The 22224-nt window shown below is 39.0% G+C and overlaps 1 protein-coding gene across 1 annotated transcript in view; it reads left to right on the top strand.

Annotated features, from left to right (window-relative positions):
- The first annotated feature begins 2766 nt into the window (after positions 1-2766).
- The window catches only part of LOC139743836 (gamma-aminobutyric acid type B receptor subunit 2-like), a 168067-nt gene continuing 148609 nt past the window's right edge, over positions 2767-22224 (top strand). The window contains exon 1 of the mRNA XM_071654292.1: positions 2767-3027. The gene's annotated coding sequence lies outside the window, so the exon portion shown is untranslated. The remainder of the gene's footprint in view (positions 3028-22224) is intronic.

Genomic DNA, 22224 nt, shown 5'->3' with positions numbered 1-22224 from the left:
GGAGGACACGCCTGCTTTTGCGTCGAACTATGACGTAACGAAGCAGCGTAATTAACACCTCTGAAATGTAGAATCGATATCAAGATATTATGCGTTATCTATGTCCCATTGGAATAAAGGAATGTATTAATTTCAATTTATGATAACTACGATGTTTATACATGTATTCGTTTTGATCTGAATTGTCTTTGATACGAAAGAGTGTGATAAAATTATTATTTCTTTTCTGGTTCGTCGTGATGCAGTTAATTAAAAAAATGACAATATTCAGAAATCGATCTACTTATATTTTCTCTTCAACCGGACACATCTCATACTCCTTACATTTCACAGCCATGCCTTCCTATGTTTTCCTAGATCTATTATACAATGTAGTCACAGCCAGCATACAAAATGTCGCATGTAGCATTCCCTTCAGTATTTCACGGAATCCAGAGATAATAGAGCTACATCTATAAATGGCGACTCTGTCATATTTCTACCTTATAGTTTGTTACCACCATTCAGTTTACTTCATCTCAGGCGCAAGAGAGCTTTCCCAAAGGGTATGGACAACCTTGTCAGAAAAGTTGAGCTATTGTTACAAAGATTAGAAGAAAGAAAATAATTGCTGTTTCGTACTGATCTATAAATGAATAAATGCTGATTGTCTATTCTTGCTTGACTGCTGATGGAATACCTTAGATGTTGCGTTTGCAACACAGTGCATCATCGTGCTTATGGGTCATTTTGCAACATTCCTTCAATAGATGTACACCGAAAAACAAAACGGCGCAAACCATAGTTCAGTCCACGACAGTGCGTCTTTCCTTAATAAGTGATTACCTGGCGGATGGTAATTTTGAGGGTGCAGTCGCATTCCACTTTTAATTCGATTGGCCCGTATTGACGCAAGCTATTGACTGAGGAGGAGATTCTTGTTTGGGTCCGAGATTGACTGGCCAAGCATTCGCTATTTCACCAGCTTGCTGAGCAAACACGTGATTGAAAGAATGAATGGTTAGCTGTGTATGGTACTTGCCTCATACGGACAGCACTATATTATATGAGACAACCTTCGTGCGATATTTTGACAACGTGTCAACAGAATCCAGTTCGTCTAGTGCACTTTAATTTGGAGTGCTATATTGATGTGCATAATGTGTCGGATGTGTCTCTGTACGCAGGTATGCCTGCAAGCATGCATGTATGGATATGTGTGTAGGTACGTATGTATAGTATGTATGTATGTATGTATGTGTGTGTGTGTGTGTGTCTGTAACTCTGTCTGTCTGTATTCTTACTCTCTCCCCCTTTTATACGTTTATTCCAGATACATTTGATGCATACATTATCAAGTAGCAAATAATTGTGCTATGTTGGCTCCCCCGCGGAATTTATTTGACGCACACTTTCATCTAGTGTATACACACAAATTTATACATATTACACTACAGAAATTAATGTTGATTTAAGAACAGACTAACATAGAAGAAACATTCCGAACACTGATGAACAAAAATATGATAATAATTATGGTTGACAAATGTTAATTATTTACAGTGGCAGACATACAGTGTGCAAAAGATTGTCAATGTTTATTAATGAAATCAATAAATCTAAAATGGATAGAATTTAACACTAAGCGCAAGCAATCACGGACTCAACACTTTTAACATTTTATTCCCTTCCAATGATGTCATTGTGTTTGATATTGTGATTCGTTTGTATAGAATGATGATAATACGAGAGCTGCGAGGGATAGTGTTTTAGCAGTAAAGGATGCTGACTAATGTTGCGCTCGCACGTGAAGTACACAGCGCAGGCGGACAAAGTTATGAGCTTTTTTTTTACCCTCACAATAGTGCGTCCGCCACCATCGACGTGCGTAAACAGGCAGAACTCGTCGAATACGATAGAAGCTGGTGTTAAAGTCACTACGTCGCCAGCTAGCTCCCAGGCGAACGTACCTCGCATTGTCGGGCAAACCGTCGCGTGAAGTGTACCAGCTGTGTTTATCGCATCTGTACTTTGACTTCGAATCTCTTCGGGTCTGGAGTAGTTCTTGACTTTGATCGTTGAAGGGTAGATACCGCTGTTGGGTTTTGTCTCCACGTGGGTAACTTGGATTGAATAACCTGAAAGGCATTTTAGTGAAGACATTTACTATTAAAAGTAAACGTTTTTCAGGAAGCGTAAGAGAAAAATACAAGGAAGTAGGAGTTTGGACAGAATGCTAACTTTTGCGGAGCGTATGACCTTCAAGTTTGATGCGAGTTTGCTGCGAGGCGCAACGACAATAACTCCGTGTTATGTCAACACTGACGAACGTGTCAATGTCTTGTTTTCGGTCTCGTTTTACGAGTTCAGGGTTCAAGATCGGCTGCAATGAATAGATAGCATAAACAGTAGTCGAGACCTATGTACTCGCCAGCGATATAATGCAAACTGACGAATAACCTCGCAGACGAGGAAGACGATATCTTACGTTGCATGCTGATTTCATTGATCCCTCCAACACTGTGGAATATTTTCTCATACAGTTGAGTACATTCAGAATTATAACTGCCAAAGCCCGTGTCGTCTGCTTGTGGAGTATTAACGGAGAAAGCAATTCGGGTAGCGCTCAAAATTGTGCAGGATATTGCGTGTACTTAGAGAAGGAGTATTTTCCCCCGCTCATTTCTTATTTGTGTTATGGAGGGTGTACGGATCGCCGCCTTCTTGGCCGCGGTATTCATCGCTGCCTCGCTCAGCCCGCGGATCGTCGTGGGGCAAGTCCTCGGAGCCACGGACGACTTCCGCGATGCCTTTACGGCCACGGACGTGGGATCGACGTTGAGCACGGAGCAGAGCAGCACGACCACCAACAAACCCGTGGTGCGGGACATACACGTGGTCGGACTGTTTCCCCTGAACGAGGCACGGGCGGAGTCCTCCCTCGGGTGGGGTGTTCTCCCCGCCGTTGAGCTTGCCCTGGAACACGTTCGCCAGAACAAGGAAGTTTTAACCGGATATAACCTGCTAACCACCCTGAATGACACTCAGGTAAGAATCGATGACCTACATGCTATTCATTATTTCTTTCTGTCTTTTTTTCAGCTCGTTTCATTTTTTTTGTTTTTGTTTATATTTTCTAACTTGGTGTGTGCTCGTATGAGATGACTTGCGTGATGCGCTAAAAGGGTCCAACTTAGTTCGGGACAAACTGGACCCTAAGGTGATCATGAAAAAAAAAAGCAAAAACGAAACGACATCTTGTACTATGTATTGTCCTACACTTTCATATCACCGGTCCTATGGATTGGTTGGCGCCTGTTGGAATAGACACGCTGGAAGCAGTGGCGGCGCCCTCGGCGACCCCACTTTACTTATTTATTTAAAAAAAAATGGAGGCCTGTGTGCCCCTCTCCTTTATTATTTTTTTTATTAATGACGCCCCCTCTTTATGAAATTCCTGGGTCCACCCCTGAGAAGTTTTGATGTTTGTTTTTTTCAAACTTGGTTCGGGTTCGCAACAAACTTGCTACATGACTTCGAGTTTTGAAGGAATGCTTTGTTGGTAGTATAGAGGAATCATCCCACGAGACCAACACCCACGAGACATATAGCCCAGAGTTCTCCATTACAAAATGTAGGCAAGTAAGGCCCATGAGCTGGACACATAGGTAGAACTGCCCACGAGACGACTCGTGGGCCGTTTTAGGCCTATGTCTCGTGGGCTGTATACCTTGTGGGTATCGGCTTCGAGACATATAGAGTGGGTGTCTTACTGACGTCGGTTTCATTCCGCTACACAGTGCCTAGAAGTGTTTTTTTTTTCATAATGCGAAAATGGCTACTAAAATTACTCCCACTAGACAATAGCAATATGACAAATGTAATGCAAGCAATTACTTCTTCTTTGTGTGTCCAAGTAGTCAGATGTACATCCTCAGACGAAAAAAACAAAACAAACAAAAACTGCATTATCCATTAAAGGCGAAGGCTAGTAACTGATCAGTGGGAATCAGTGGAAATGCTGGGAGATGATTGTTCCAATCCTTATGGGATTCATTCAAGAGTACATTGTATATCTATTGTTGTGTGAAAATTATTTGCTTCAGAATGGTCTCATATTCAAGTAATGTGCAGTTTAATGCCCCGTCATTGACCAGGGACGCTTACCTGGAAACATTAAACTGCACATTACTTGAATATGAGACCATTCTGAAGCAAATAATTTTCACACAACAATAGATATATAATGTACTCTTGAATGAATCCCATAAGGATTGGAACAATCATCTCCCAGCATTTCCACCGATTCCCACTGATCAGTCACTAGCCTTCCCCTTTAACATTCGGACAACGAACGAAATGAGGGAGGATGGAAATTTACTAACGTTCCCGAAGAGAAGTACGTGCTTAAATTTAGGGTAAATATTAAAGAACACAACAACCATCCCGAATGACACACACGCAATTATGCACGACACATTCCCCTCGTCAAAGAAATTTAGAAAATACATTTATCTGTGCATTATTGTTTGATGGTCATTCTGGCATTTCCAATGAGTCGCAAGTAAAATCTTTGTGACGTTGGCATTTTCTTTTTCTCTTTCTCTTCAAAACGAGCAGAGAGCCCACTGCGCGTTGAGTGTAATGCATTAAACTTATTTTCTTGAGGAAATGGGAGGTATACAATCGATAACAGTGGTGTGATAAACATAGCTGAAGGCGTTTACGTGTGTTCGTAGGTAGATCATCGTCTGGCAAACGTGTTGACACTTCTAAACAATCGACAGAACTCAAGCGTCAATTTCTTCAGTCTGAATAATCTTTATGACGCAACATCCAATCGCTATAGCAAAATGTGGTTTGGGACAAACAGATGAAAAAGAAAAAAAAAAGAAAGACGGAGTGAAAGATAGAGAAACACAGGGATAGAAAATGCGAAGGGGGAGGAGGAGGAGGAGGAGGAGAAAGCGAGGTTGGGGAGTTTAAAGGCAGATGACAGGCAACTTTTACCTCCCATATTGCACATAAGCACAAGCACAATCATATAACTCATTTCTTTAAAATACCTGATATTCTGCCCGTATATCTCGTAATCCTCCGTATTCCCCTTTCTCCTGCCAACGCACATTCCTTACGTTTCGAGCTAGCGATATGGGCAAAATCAAGATATTCGCGAAAACACTTGGATTACCTATTGCATTTGTTGTTGTTGTTGTTGTTGTTGTTGTTGTTTTGCTGCTGTTTGTGGCGATTTGCCAGAAAGCAGACATTCTCGTAAACTAAAAACACGGGAGAAAATGTGCGTGTTGCATCCATTATTAGAAAGGTTGCAAGTGAGAATAGGAAGGCGGGAAAGAAACGGAAAAGAAAAGGTGGAGAAAAAGAAGCTAATGTTCCATAAAATCACGTCTGGAAGAGAAGAGTCTCCTTTGATGAGTTCGTACAGAATCTCATTTTTGCAACGACTAACACTGAGAACAAATACGAAATTTTGTTCATTTATGTGTGTGTGTGTGTGTGTGTGTGTGTGTCTTGTGTCTTTTTTCTTGTTTTTAGAAGTCCAGTTGTGATAAAGCTAGCATTCAAATGCGAGAACATATGAATTACGAGGAGCACACACACACACACACAGACAAAAGAAAACAAAAACAACACCACACACTGTACCCATAACAACAAGCTGAAAAACAACAAACAACCTCCTCCTCCTTTTTCCCCCTCTCCATTTGTTTTGACAAATGCAGCGATGCTCTTCTCGTTTTTATTTTGTTATTTTTTGGCAGTTAGGACGAAAACAGATTTTCCAGGGGATCTTAATGAAAACGATATAAAATACTGTGGGGGATGTAGTTCCTGTACTCTCCTCATGAATATGTGTTTTTCGGAGAGGTGATGGTATATAATCGCTTCATCTTAATCTTGTCTGTCTTCACCTTACCTCTGGTGTTCTCTTCAAGACACCTCGACTCTTATCCCCCAATTATGCATGCTTGTGAACTTGTAATGAACCTACAACCGGAGAAAAGACATACCTGCTTATACCTGTAACGGTCTTTGCGGTAACACGTGGCTAAGTTCTGAACAGCCTTTATGCAGATTGAATCTTTTTGGGATGTCTATTATCCGTTTCTTCGAAAGTTGAGCCGAGGAGTTGAGCCATCTTCACTCAATGTCTAAACGCTGTATGTAAAAAGATAAAGGTTCATTATGCGTTATATGATGATTGCCATCACCAATATCGTCTGTGCTTAGGTGAGGGTGTGACGAAACGATGTAAGGTGGTGCTGATCGTGGTATTGTTGATGATGATGATGATGATGTGTATGCGGTGGAGGGTTAAAAAAAAATGTGTATGTGCAATCTAGTTCCGTGTCACGTAAAGAAATGTTACTTGAGGATTCATATCCTGAGAAATAGTGTACTGATCAACTTTCATCAATCAATCGTTGAAAACTTATTCTATCTTCAGTATGCTATGGAGCTTCTGACATGTTTTGTTAATGTTTCTATCAGATTACCGTGAGGAAACGCTTTATTGACCGTCATCTTTCTCTAGTAAAGTAAATGCATGCCGCCTATAATCATGGTAATATCTTTAATGTCTGTTTTTTTTTCTTGTTTTGTTTTCATTTCTCGTATCTGTGATCTTCAAGACACCATTCGCTCGACTTTTTTGTTTTTCATTCTTCGTTTACCTAAGAATGTTGTTTAGACTCTTAATATGTTTGTATGTTTTATTTGACATTTCTGAAATTGTATTTCAATAAATTCAGCTCCACGATTTCATTTAAACCTCAGCATGCTAAGTTTATTTTTGTCTACAGCTATGTCAGTTGACTTTGTGTATATTTAATTTTGACTCATTTTCACAGAAATGATTGGTCGTGACCAAAGAAGACAATGCAACATTGTGCAAATAGAATATCTGCAATAAAAAACAAGTATCATCATTATTCTCGAGTGACGACGTTCCATTCTGAAGCCTATACGAAGTACATTAATTCAGGTGATGTTTTCGAACTCAATCTTTATAATCATGTTGTGACTATGAAGACTCACAGCCCAAAAATATCCCCATTACCTTGGTCATTCGAAGCAAACAGCTAGATGGAAGTCGTTTTTTGTGACTTCTAATCTTCATAGTCACAACGGTTGACGTTACCGACTGAAGGATAAGAGAAAACATGCGTCCATTTGCCGCATAAACATCAAACCCTTATACAGCAATTTTGTGGATCATAATTATATTCTGATATTTATAGGGGACAAGGTGCAACTTCAGCATTTCAGTACATGCTCATGAAAAGGTGAATTGTTTGAGCGTGAACATTCTGTGGGGATCTACGAAAGCAAACAAAACAAGGTCATCAAATATATCATATATATATATATATATGTGTGTGTGTGTGTGTGTATGTGTGTGTGTGTAGAGAGAGAGAGAGAGATAATATATATATATACATATATATATATATATATATATGTATATACATATTACACTTTGAGAGAAAGAAAGAGATGTGTTTGTGTGAGTGTGTGTAATCTTTTCTTGATTTATTGATGTACAAGTGCAAGAAAGCTGAGGGCGAGAAAACATCCCCATTGAATATCATGGAAGCTGACATTTGGTCAAAACCCAACATCCTCAGTTTCAGTAAGAATGACTCACGAAAAAAAGACGGATTACAATGAAAATGCCCTCGTCACGTTTACCTCGTGAGTAGCAAAGATCTGCCCGATTCTATTCCGCTTGTATGTAGAGCAATACGCGTGTCTGTAGGGAAATAATCAATTTCATAATGACAATTCGGTTTTTCCCCCTCCCGCAACTTCTGTCGACGAAAAGCATCGCTTCTGCGCACACCCGTGCAGCTCTGTCTGTACTAACATCAACGATTATAATTTTACAAAAATTCTTCCTATTCTATATACCCTACCTTAACTGGCCATCTACTACAACAATATATTGTACATTCAGTGATTATCACTTTTGTAAATTTATTGAAAGGGAAAGTATTGTCATGATTATGTCGATTTTTTGTAATTGGAACATCATGATAACGCTCGTGATGGTAGCGTTTTACGATGCGCAGCTTTTTTAAGTGTTTAGGCACGGTTCTACCCGAAGGACCTATCATTAGTTCCCCAAAGCATTTTTTAAAAGAAGTATATAGGACAAATTAAACATTTTGTTCATCGCAAGCTAAGTTAGAAGATAGCTCTTTTTCAACCCCGTAGGGCCCAATACAACAAAATGCAGCAGAGTACTGATATTGCCAACCTCGTAGCGGAATTCTGTTGCATGCAGATTTCAAAATTTTGTCACCTTGAAATTGGTAACTCTGAGTTTCTGAAAATTAAGTACATTAAAGATACGTGATTAATTGGAACAGGGTAACCGCATTAAGTACATAGAGAATTGAGTCTTCTAAATTATGTGGACAATATTAGACAGTCAGATTTACATTTTGCAATTCAGGGTCTTCTCTTTTTTATTTTTTGCTACTAACTTAAAGGGACTGTACAGTACTGGTTGAGGTGGGGATTCATGTTCTGAACACTCTTAAGTGAGATAATGAGAAATCTTTTATGAAATATGAAAGAGCATGTAATTTTAAGAAGGATTCAACGTTTATTTGATGGAAATTGGTTTTCAAATGGCTGAGATATCCAAAAAAGTGATAATAATAAAAGGCGACATGCCCCAACTTTATTAGTATCAATTTGTTTCACCTTGCCATTTCAAAACCGATTTTCATCAAATAAACTTTTGATACCCCCTAGAATCGCATGCTCTTTGACATCTCATAGAGTGGTTTCTGAATATCTCACAAAACGTAAAAAGCTAAATCCTCACCTCGACCAGAACTGTACACACCCTATAAGATGATAGAGTTGGACCAAAGTTGGGCTCATATGAAAACAAAAATAATGCATAAAAACACCATAATCAGCAGTATAGCACCAAAATCTTAGAATTGTGTTTCATTTGACTCGCTTATTTTAATCAATAATTCCTCCATGCTATTGATAATGTGTTTAGCCATTTTATCAAGCCTAGAGATTTCCGATTACAGGCGCGTCCCTAAATGACGGTAAAGATATTCGAAACACAAGGAGTCTCTACAATAATAGTCAGACACATGCATGCACACAAACACATCTACAAAGAAAACACGTAAGAGGTATAGAAAGATGGGGAGCGCTGTGTCATAGTGGATAAGACTCCCGACTCCCAATCGGGAGAACCCGAGTTCAATTCCCGCCCAGTGCTTACGCCCTTGGACAAGATGTTTTACCCACCATGTCCCTCTCGACCCAGGTGTATACATGGGTACCTGGCAACACTAGGGTAATAATAATGGCAGGGCCCTCTGGTAGAGCAATGGCAACCTTGACGAGTCTATCCTGGATGAAGAGAACCTTATTTCCGTTATTATTATTACTATCATTATCATTATCGTTATCATTATTGTTGCTACATGTATTAAAGATTGACTTTTATAGTGTTATGATGATTATGTTATTGAAACTTTGAATATCGTTCTTTTCTATCGCTTTGACGAACTATGCGAGGAACAGTTACAATTCAGGAATAGACTACTAAGAAATAATTTTCAATCTCCTCGCTTGATATCTTCTCCTCTCTCCATCTCTTCTTTCCCCTCTCATATCAACTTGCCTCATCTATTCCCTTTGTTTCTTATTCTTCTTCCTATCTCTTTCTCATAAAGCTGAGCTTCAATTTTGTAAGTTCTCTTATGCGTTGACTGCCTCGCTGTCATGTGGTAGATTATATTTTTCGAGGGCATAAGAAATACAAACTGTGTTTGTAATTTAGGCTCCCCACTGTGGTTGTTATGATTATTACGGATTTACCATAATTTTGTTGCAAATGTATACTCTATTAGAATATACGAAGAGTTTGTTCGCAAAAACCGATAAGTCCATTTTTTGAAGACTTTAAAGTACGGTCTCTGTCATAAAGTAAAAAATAACATCTTTTAAATGACATATTGGTCACTACATATAAAGGTATATATTTGAAGTTATGGTCAAAAGAAGCACAACTTTTCTTATTATTCTCTTTATTTTTCTTGACCTTTAATCGCAAATATCTCCATTTGGCAAATATGGTTTCTGCGAACAAACTCTTCATACGTTTCATTTTTTTTTACGTGAAAAAAAAAGTTATTGTATGTGACCTGTTAATAATGATTATAACTCACCTATGTATGTTTGTTTGTTTGTTTGTTTTTTGTTTTGTAGACATAAGAGAGAAACATATTCATATCAAATCAAGATATATACAATGTGTCTCTGCAAGAACAAAGCTTTCAGGCAATTCATTCGTCGTCAGTATGAAACGTACAACGCTACTGAGGGAGCGACAGTGAAACTTCTATCAGCATTTTTCTCGTACATCAGTTGAAATTTAATATTACAAGACACATGCTTCACTGATTTCGATTCTGCTATGCCAATTACCAAGACGTGATTATACGACCTTCTTACATTGAAAGAATGATACATCGTCACAAACGGACGGCATGCTGTTTCAAGCATAATGATGGCTGCAAAGTACGCACATGCACACACACACACACACACACACACACACACACACACACACACACACCCGGCCTGCAAATCAAATGGAAACATCTGCGAAACACAGTCCCCATGGTCATTCATTACGTAAGCAGGGAGAGGAAAGGTGAGAGCATGTCGGTTTTATACACACAATGAATCGTGCGACATCAAAATGACGTATATGATAATTCGAAGTTGGCAAAAACATTCTCGCACCGAAGAGTGGTTAGTGAAAGGCAACCTCTCTTTTAGAGACAAGGAAAAACAAGAAGAAAAAAAATGCGACACAGACGACTATACCTTGCCTTAGACAGCTAATGAGAGTTGGTAGACGGGCTTTCATCATCGCAAATTGGCGTAGGACTTACATAATCAAAATCCTTGGAAGCGTTTCGCTGACATGCTAATAGGCTGTATCGAGTCCTCATCGCACCCGAGGAGACATTATTTATATGCAGTATGTACTTCACAAAACACTCCGATCTTCGACCACTTGGAAAACATGTTACGCTTTCAACACAGATATGAGAGAAAAATATTCGTAATGATTTGATTTGATTTGATTTGAGATTTTTTTTTTTCATTTGATCGGTAGTGCAGAGGAGTGAAGTTGTGCTATGACCGTTTTTATGTCAATAGGTTGTTACCATCTGTACAAAATGCATTTGTCACTAAAAAATCGCAACCGCTGATATGGATTTTTATCAAACATGTCGGAAGAATCCCATTCCCTTTCCCCGGCATTAATTTAAATTGTAGACATGATAGCAGTTGCGAACTTACAAGTGCGGAGAAAGTGACAATTCATAAGCACACACGCACACACACACACACACACACACACACACACACACAACGCGAGGAATGTTATCTTCGACGATATCATGCATTACACATTTGGCAGCATTTAGTACTGAAACAAGAAAGGCCTGCAAAACACCAATGTGAATAATTACACTTACTCAAGATGCAAACAAACAAAATATCATGCGAAGCATTCTAGTCCTTCTTGCAACGATTACCATAAGGGGCCATTATCTTGTCAGTATCAATTTGCATATTGTACGCAAGTAATGCAGACCTATGGATTGTTATTATCCCCTTTTTCCGAGTATCATTTCAGGTTTTACCCATATCATCTACAAAAAAAAAAGTCCCTTGGATATTGGAGGATTGAAAGATTCATTTATTCGTGGCTTGTAGCTGCTGGCATTGCCTTGTGCAGCAAAAGGATGGTACGGAAATGTTTACTGCCGAGTAAGGTTAGCAGACTATTCGAACTCCGTTGGGACGTAATAAACTACCAGATTTGCGGGGGAAATTGCCCGCCGTTGGGGCCGCGTACGGCCGCCGTGCAGGCGGCGATCGTTAATGGGGCAGGCTATCGTGGCGATGCCCCATTCATACCGACTCTTTCTGATTGCATCACTGATGCTTTTCTTGTTTGTATATTTGTTTATTCTTTTCTTTCCGCATGCTGGAATGTGAGAAAGCGCGACATAAATCAAAAGCGCAAATCTGCTACCTCCATGTACGCATTAGTTTAACCATAATGTAAAAAGTGAAGTAGTGCGCGCAGCCGCGGATTCACCAGAGTGTTAACCATTGAACAAAAGGCAGATGACTCGGCTTTCCAAGCAGGCGAGGTCGTCCGTTGAATGAACATTGAACAATAGTGGATTACCTCGGTGGTGGTGTCAACGTCTGCTCTGATTATATGCTACGTAAATTTATTTGTCGTTGTTTGATGATCAGCCAATGATCCGCAAGATTCTTTACAAGGAAGGACTCCAACCACAAATCGCGAGGAAAAATCATGAGAAAAAACCCCCCAAAAATATAGGTGTGAAAGGGAATGTAAGAGGGCGCAATTTCCGCGCATTTTTGACCGCAAAATTATACATGAGAGTGGGCCGATTCAAGTCACAGTGCAGGTGTGACTTGCGTGTCTGCCTGATTCTCAAATGTTATCAGACTCTTAGAGACTAGCATGGGTCTTTTTCTTTCGCAGGAAACCTGTACGTAAAGGTTGAAAGATGGAACAACAGATAGACAGACAGGGAGATGCACGGCATACACACACAGACACACAGACACACACACACACACACACACAAACACACACATATATATATATATATATATATATATATATATATACATACATTTATTATATATATATAGATTATATACAATATATATGTATTATATACACACATGTGCAAAATACTATGTATACATATGCGTGGAAATCTTTGTCAATAATCTTCTCAAACTTGTGTGATTTTTTTTTTTTTATAAGGTGACCTTCTTTTCCTCTCACACACGTGCATCAAATTTTTGAAGCGTTCATCGTTAACCTTCACTTGCAGGATTGCAGCTGTGTACTGCCGTAATTGTATTTATTTCTACACCAAGAATGTTAGTACCTGTGTATGTGTAAAGTATTCCTATTATCATTATTACCATAAACAAAATGATTATGCCTCTGTGTGTGTGTGTGTGTGTGTGTGTGTGTGTGTGTGTGTGTGTTCGTGAATCTGAGCGTGTGTGTGTACATGTGCGTTTTATAGAAACAGTGTCTTTAGATAGATACTTGCCTATATAGTTTCAGTTTAATCTTTAATCAAGTCAATATCATATCTCTCACTATTTTCAAGACTGATTATCTATTATATCTAGGGGTCTATGTTCTACTAGTTTGTAAAGTAATCTTGTGTGTGTGTGTGTGTGTGTGTGTGTGTGTGCGCGCGCGTTTGTCTGTTTGGGTGCGTGTATGTGTTTGTGTATAGAAGCAAGAAATATTGGATTGTATTGGCAATCGGTTTAACAGTGTGTACATTGTAATACTATACAGTATTGGGACAGTAGCAAGTAAAAAAAAAAAAATGGTGTTGCCATCGTACGCTTTAGTCAAAATCATTGCTATTCGTGATAACGACTCCAGTTTTGTTGAGGTCATCTGCACAGTCTGTCCAATTCGCAGAATCCAGCCACCAACGTCAAAGAAGCTCAACGCAGAAGATAAAAGTCAGAATGGAGTGAAAATCCCAACTCTAATAGTGCCAGACTTCTAAGACAGCCATATTGTGTTTCCTCCTAAAGACTCTCTCCCCCTCATTTCCCCGTCTACCTCCTCCTGACATCACGAAGCCTGCCAGCAGCTCCTAGACATACCATTAAAGGGGCTTGATACCGTTCTATCTACATTTAACAAATTAGATTAACTCGATTCGAACACGTGTCCGCAACATCCCATGAGGCAGCAGAAGAAGAAAGCCAATTTGTTGGCCTCCAGCCTCCTCTTCTCTCTCTCTCTTCTCTCTCTTCTCTCCCCTCTCTCTCAGTGTCTCTTCTCTTATCTCTCTCTCCCTCTCTCTCTCTTTAATATAATATGTATCTCTCTCTCTCTCTTCTTCCTCTCTCTCCCTTCTCTCTCAGTGTCTCTTCTCATATCTCTTTCTCTCCCTCTCTCTCTCTCTCTCTTATATATGTATATCTATAAAATATATATCTCTCTCTTCTTCCTCTCTCTCGCTTCTCTCCCTCTCTTCTACTTGACTCATAATTTGATTAAGCCGCAAGCCACACCGTTTCACGTAAGACGTTTTAGGAGGAGGGGAATTGTGTCGTTCTGGTCGACCTCATTTTTAATCTTTTTCTTTTTCTTCTTTCTTTCTTTTTCGTTGTTGTTGTTGTGTGTGTGTGTGGGGGGGGGGGCTGATTCATTCATTCAAATTTATCAAACAAACTGTAAGGCGTCTTCGATTTCTATGTCGTCCGTCTAGGGCTTATCACAACAGGCAAAGAGCATAAAACCAATAAGAGAGAAAGGGGGAGAGCGGAAAAGATTTGATTGAGAAAGTGACTCGAGACGTTACCAGGCCAAAGAAAGGAAAGAGACACTGCTTTTCATCTTCACGACCAGTCCTTATTGTGATACATATATTCATCTCGAGCATGATTTTGGTCTTTAGCAGACAGCATATGAAGAGTTTGTTCGCAAAAACCGATAAGTCCATTTTTCAAGATTTTGAAGTACGGTCTCTGTCATAAAGTACAAAATAATGCCTTTTAAATGATACATTGGTCAATACATATACAGGTACATTCTTGAAGTTATCGTCAAAAGAAGCAAACAGTTTCTTATTATTCTCTTTATTTTTCTTGACCTTTATTCGCAAATATCTCCATTTGGCAAATATAAACTTATCGATTTATGCGAACAAACTCTTCATATTCTAATAAGAGCTATCAAACTAATAAAACTATAAAAAAGAAACAAATATAAAACGCATAAAAAAGAGAACTGTAGTATTGTAACATATTACGAATTCAGTGTAATGTGTGCTGAACGCATCCACGGTAGATGTTGTATTCCGTTTCTCTTGTAACAGTTTTCTGATCACTGCCTGTAGAAGCGCTTGATCGGAAACAATTGTGAGTACATGTATTATCAAATTCATTAATGTTTTTCTAATCACAGATTTTGTGCAAAGTCTATCAGACAATCAAGCAGATTGACGCGTGATACACACATGAATACATATTATTATGCAGGCTGAATAAAGATTTTATGGATCTCTCTCCTTCTCTCTCTCTCTCTCTCTCTGTGCCTAGATTTTTATTGATATGCATTTAAATGGAAGAAGAAAATTGTATATTGATAGAGGTTATATTTTTTTTCCTAAGCCGGTACGCCACTTTCTCTCCAAATGTTTTCAGTGAAATTCTATCACCAATGATGAGTGTGTTGTTTGAGACTCTGATCGTCACGGCGTACTTTCCTGTGCCTATATATTACCTTTTTTTTTCGTTGTTCTGAATGTATGCCTCTTATTTTCCCTTTCTCCTTTTTAAAGAGTGAGAACAAAATGTCGAAACATTTTGCTCCGTCAGTGTTTGATGTTTGCACGGTAAATCACTTCAATTCATACCCCCGCCAAAGTGCTCAATCAAAACCCACTTTCGACCAATCAAATCCTAAATGCATCAATTTCGTAGACTCAACGCTCAAAATGCTACCTCCTGCTATTGATAGAAATGAGGGGAACGAAAAAACAAAGGTTGCTGAAAAGGGTCATGCGTGTATACCTATGTCAATAGAATGTACATGTCTATGTATTTGTGTGTGTTCGTGTGTGTGTGTGTGTGTGTGTGTGCTTATGTGTGCGCGCGCTTATGTGTGTGGATGTCTTTTGAATGCATTACGTTCTGCTCTGCTACCTTTGGGGGAAGAAATGGAGAGTTCCATCGTAAAATGGGCTAAGCGCCATTTTAAATATTTTAAAGTAAATACATCATCAGATAAAGTGAAATAGGACCTCCAAATGATATACCGCACTTGTAGTATAAAATTACGAGGAATATTCTTGAATAAGAAAATCCCGCATTTTCTTATCATTCTTGTTATGTTTTGCAGATAAATTGGCAAATATCTCGACTTAACAAGAGTAGAGTTAGCTCATTTTGCATGGAAATTTTGACATTATCATATTTGCAGTGCTGTTATAGGTAACGCCGCACCAATACTGAATAGTTTTGTCCATGTGTCCAAATTATGCCGCAACTGTCTTCCAAACACTTTGTTGAAATATCCATCCCACTCTTACACCAAACTAGAGTTCAAGTAGTGCACACATGGGCAAGTGGCTCTCTTTTTGAATATAGAGTCTGAATTTTGAGCTCAAGAAGTGCACATCTGCGATGATGATGTGGTAGCAGTGATTTTGGATACATCTAGCCAGTATTGAAGAATATATTGGTGATTAAAGGGATGGTACAGTATTGGGTGGAGATGAGAAATGGGCTTTTAACTTTTTGCGAGATACCAAGAAAACACTTATTATATGTTACAGTGCATACCATTTTAAGAGATTTCAAAGTTTTTTTTAATACAAAGCGGGTTTGCAATGACTGAAACATCCAAAAACAAAGTAAAACAACGCGATCGTAATAAAGTGTGGGTCCCACACTTCATTAGAATCGCTCTTTTTTGGATATCTCAGCCATTTCAAAACCAATTTTCATCAAATAAACGTTGAATTCCTCAAAGAATTACATGCACTTTCATATTTCATAAGAGGTTTTTCATTATCTCACCGAAAAATGTTAGAAACCTGAAATAAGGTGTGAACCAAAACTATACAATCCCTTTATGGTGAATAGAAGTTTTTGCTGCAATAAAAGAGCCAAGGCGTGATAATGGTGTGCACCAGTTGAAAGCTCCAATTCTGCTTTTGTGTGAGGACTCTTTGATTTGAGACAAGAAGAAAAGGAAAGAACCCAAGTGCTATATCACTACTGCACATTTGTAGAATAAATTGACGAGAAAACGTGAATGTGAGTTTGTGTGTGTGTGTGTGTGTGTGTGTGTGTGTGTGTGTGTGTGTGTGTATGCATGGTATAAAACGTATAATATCAAGTAGTTTCCATTCTCAGGTGAATGTTTGATGCGGCAAAATCGGTACAATGACAGAGATGGAATGAGAAAGAGATACGTAATTAAAATATCTAAAAAAATGATAATTCCAAACGACAAATACAAAGAAAGACAAGGAAGTGATTAGAAAACAAATATTGACTGGGAACGTTTTACAGGAAAAAGAAGAAGGCGAGGGCAAAGAAAAAGAAAAAGAAAACATAAGAGAGAAATATAACGGGGAAAAGAGAAAGATAGAAATATAGCTGACACAGAAGGTAAACGAACATAATTGGTGTGAGGGAGATATCTTGAATCTCTGTTCGCGTGAGCTGTGACTGTGAGAGAGGAAGAAGAGAGGAAGAGAAAGTGTGTGTGTGTGTGTGTGTGTGTGTGTGTGTGTGTATGAATGGTATAAAACGTATAATATCAAGTAGTTTCCATTCTCAGGTGAATGTTTGATGCGGCAAAATCGGTACAATGACAGAGATGGAATGAGAAAGAGATACGTAATTAAAATATCTAAAAAAAATGATAATTCCAAACGACAAATACAAAGAAAGACAAGGAAGTGATTAGAAAACAAATATTGACTGGGAACGTTTTACAGGAAAAAGAAGAAGGCGAGGGCAAAGAAAAAGAAAAAGAAAACATAAGAGAGAAATATAACGGGGAAGAGAGAAAGATAGAAATATAGCTGACACAGAAGGTAAACGAACATAATTGGTGTGAGGGAGATATCTTGAATCTCTGTTCGCGTGAGCTGTGACTGTGAGAGAGGAAGAAGAGAGGAAGAGAAAGTGTGTGTGTGTGTGTGTGTGTGTGTGTGTGTGTGTGTATGTGTGTGTGTGTGTGTGTGTGTGTGTGTGTGTGTGTGTATCTGTGTGTGTGGGAGAGACAGAGAGAGAGGGGGGATAGATAGAGAGAGAGAGGGGGGGGGGGGGTTGATATACCACGACAGGAGACAGACAGGTATATGTCCATAAGATTGAAATGAAAATGCTACGTAAACACGGAGATCTGCCCCTCCTTTCAGTAGCTTTGGCGCAATCTCGACCGGCGTGCTCCCGATCGTTGGTAGGCGGAAAAAGGATGGCCTCAGTCAATCTGCGCCAAGGCAACGTAAACAGGGCGTGACAGCCTCCAACATCGGGGATGTCATAATGTTTATTCTAATTACATAGCTCGACCGCCCTTCACGAGGATGCCAATCCACCCATCGCGAATAAAGAAAAAAATAATAATAATGATCTTAAAGGGATCATACAGCTTTGGTTGAGACCTAATTTCAAGTTTCTAACAGTTTTTGGTGAGATAATGAGAAACCTCTTATGAAATATGAAAGAGCATGTAATTCTTTGAGAAATTCCACGTTTATTTAATGAAAATCGGTTTTGAAATGGCTGAGATATTCAAAAAAGAGCGATTCCAATAAAGTGTTGGACCCACACTTTATTACGTTCGCTTTGTTTTACTCTGTTTTTGGATGTTTCAGTCATTCCAAACCCGATTTTCATCAAATAAACTTTGAATTCCTCTTAAAATGGTATGCTCTGTACTATATCATAAGTGTTTTCTTGGTATCTCGCAAAAAGTTAAAAGCCCAATTCTCGTCTCCACCAAAACAATAATCATTATACTATCCCTTTAAAGGCGTGCGTGGTATACCCACGTACCACCCGCAATACCTGCCGAGTATGCCATGTAGGACCTTGTCAGATAAGATTTGACACTTTTCCAAATAAAACAATGATTTGTTCGCTCATTTCTCGGGTGCATTTGACATCCTATGTGGATTCCAGGCATACCAGGTAAATATTTGCCAAAAGGGGGCTGTCATCTTGAGCGTTCTGACTCCGTCGATAAGTTCCCCTCGACTCCCATTATTGTTTGTCTGCAGTATGCGTTGGTATGATAAGAGATTTGAAAATCACTGCGGACGCCAATAATGTTGAACCTTTTCCAAGTGAGAGATGACAACCCAAGACAAGACAGGAGTAGGGAATGTTCATTATGTCCACTCACGTAATACAGAGAAAGGCGAGATGAAGCTACCGTTCATTATCGATGCGGTGTGTTTTACGTCGCGTGCAATCAAGGGGCACGATAAACGACGAGCCTCGCTCCGTCTGACACCCCGCGCGGCCTTGCCAAAGATAATGACGAGATGCTACTCTATGACCACCACACCTACTGGAAACTGATGAAGTATGTTCTTTATAATATACCATTGGCCTGTTTCATAAAGAATTGCGATCGATCTTACGCTCGATTTATTGAGCGTAACTTGGTGAATGCAGCGTAAGTTCAATATCGAGCGTAAGTCCTGTGTCATAAAGACACTTACGCTAGATTTCAAGAGATTGAGAGTAACTAGCGATCAATTACAAAGTTGTTTATTAATTGCAATTTGCGACTGATCGTAACTTACGCCCCCTCTTTATGAAGCAGGTCCCAGATCTTACAGCATTGTTGTTTAGAACTCATTGTACGTCAAATTTCGTATGAGCGGGGCAGCATCTTTATGATCTATGTCCGACGTCCATACATGTCAAAGCCAGTCTTCAAATAAAATGATTATTTTTATAGGAAGGAAACGCAAGTTTGATAAATCAAATCAATGAGGGCGGAATATCCGAATTCATGGGACTAGAGGTCACAGTAAGTTTTCAGCCTAAAGCAGTAAGACGCCATATTACGACGTAGCCTACTTTTGACTTCCTTTCTAGGTTCAAAACTTACGGCACCCTCCAATCCAGTGAATTTTCGTACCTCGTCCTCACTGATCTGATTTATGGAAATTGTCCATAGCAGGGTCACAATATTGCAATAAACAAAGGATGACTTCCATCGAAGACATTAATGCTGTGCACTAAGATTTTTTTGTTTCTTTTTTGATAGCCATCACACTGAGAAAAAGAAAACAACCCTAAACAACCCACGAGTAGGTAGGCCAACATGCAATAATTATTTCAGATATACAAATGTAGCAATGGAAGCGCAACGTTTTTAAAGTGATAAAAAAACAAGAGCAACAAATAAATAGGATGACAAGACATGTCAAATAATGCACTTGCAGTCAAGAACCAACTGCTGTGATATGTCGTGTCTCCTCACCGAGTCGAGCTCGTCCTGAAAGAGATGATCATACGTTAACGATTCATATATTCTCATCAATAGTGAGTCCCTATAACAACTGCTCCGAAAAGTCTCAATCATCGGTCGGCGTGACGAGTCGTCACTCGCCAGCTCGGCCCTCGTTAATCGGCCCCGACTAGCTCGATAAACCGTGGGAATGCGGAGGTCGCTTCTATCTTCAGAAATATTCAAGAAATGTCAAACATTGTTTGGATAGATGACATATTATTTCGGCCTATCTAGTCGCTCGTCAAGTCTCCACTTGTGCACAGAGATCCTTCAGAGCTAAAGAAGAAGAAAGAAATTGTTTTCATCAATGTGAAGCAATTTTAGTATGTGGATATAGATAAATAATCTAAGAAAATAGATATCTAAATACCTATTATATGCCTTGGACCATGAGCGAAAAAGAAATGTTAATGAATACAATAAAGACACGAATCGATAAATTTACCATTTGTCATTCATCGGCGTGGGAATTGGTGAAAGAATTCACGCCATGGTAAAAAACCTGGTTGCGAACTTCTTCTGCGAGTGCCTGAAGATCATCACGTTGCAAGTTTTTCATTTTTCGTAAAGATCCATTTTTTTGTCTTTTCAGTTGACGTCAGTATAATTACCGAAAGTAGACCACAACTGAAAAAAAAAATAAATAACGGATCTTAACGCAAAATGAAAGACTTGCAACCTGATGACTTTCAGCCAATCATAGATGAAGTTCTCAACCAGGTCTTTTACCATGGCATGACTTCTTGCACAAATTCCTTGCGTAAAGATCCATTTTTTTTTTCCAGTTGACGTCAGTATACTCAGCAGTATAATCACCGAAACCACACCGTTAGAAGATACACTCTTGTATAATGACCGGAGTACCAACGGCCGTTCGTCTGTGCTCAGCTGTAGTGTATGTTAATATCATAGACTGTTCCTATTAAAGTTACTATATCGGGTGGATGATTTTCAACCTAGGGTGATGCTATGGACCCAATTAAATGATGCGCCGAAAGCTAAACCAGCTGGTCTTCTGTTGTGCCCTTTGGTGAAATGAACGTGCATCCGAATCCTGCAAAAGCAGGAATCAAGTCGCGGCATTCTTCAATAACTCTATCACAAAATTAGTGGCGAAGACATGAGGTGATGTGCGCATGAAGTGTGAGCTATAGTGTGTTTAATAACCCATTCTGCTAAGGGGTACTGTTTACAGCTGTAAGCTGTTATTTTCGCTTACAGATATTTTCGCGACTGACGAGGTTGCATACATTTTCAAGAGATATTGTTTTCACGAATTTACATCGACGCTATCTGTAGATGCACTATTGCTCTAACGCATAGTGACATTTTCGCGGGTTGTCAATTTCGCGATCCACTGGTGATTCGCGAAATTCGCGATCCACCTGTGATTGGCGTAAATCGCGAAAATAATAGCCTGTAGAGTACCTTTTCGCTCGAGATAAATGTTCTTAAAAGAGTTGCCCCCCTTGGACAAAACTGTAGGTATGCTTCCAGCATTGTATGCGTCTCCTCAAATTCTTCAATTTAGACGAGTGTGATGAAAGTAAGCAAGCAAACAAACAAACAAACAAACAAACAAACAAACAGACACCTGTGCATCGGGACATATCCATGCAGGAAAGAATGATAGAGTCAACGTGTTCGAGCAGCACAAAAATAGTCATGGTTATGTATGCTGGCAACATGTGTCCATGCGGAATCCTTGTAAACGAAAAAAGCAAATAAGAAAAAAAAAAACTTAATCCACACATGCAAAAAAGAAAAAGAAAATGTGATTTAACGTAACCTTTTCAGACCAGAGATAACTAAAGTACACATGTCTGCAGATTTAAAAGTAGATGCCAGCACCGTGCCCCAAGCGTTAAGAAGCTAGTACGACAACAAACAAAATCACGTAAAAGAGCAGAAATAAACCATAAAACAAATTCAACGAACCAATATATCAACAAAATAATGTGTTACTGAAAAAAAAAAAAAAAAAAAAATATATATATATATATATATATATATATATCAAATATATTCTTTTCTAAGAAAACGGAAATCGATTCCTCGGGGGTAGTGACAATCGTGTTTTTTTA

This window comes from Diadema antillarum, unplaced genomic scaffold (assembly GCF_040938485.1).
Source record: "Diadema antillarum isolate AM-2024a unplaced genomic scaffold, OU_Dant_1.0 seq00001111_RagTag, whole genome shotgun sequence".
Classification (NCBI taxonomy): domain Eukaryota; kingdom Metazoa; phylum Echinodermata; class Echinoidea; order Diadematoida; family Diadematidae; genus Diadema; species Diadema antillarum.
This window is presented reverse-complemented; position numbering and strand designations above follow the sequence as displayed.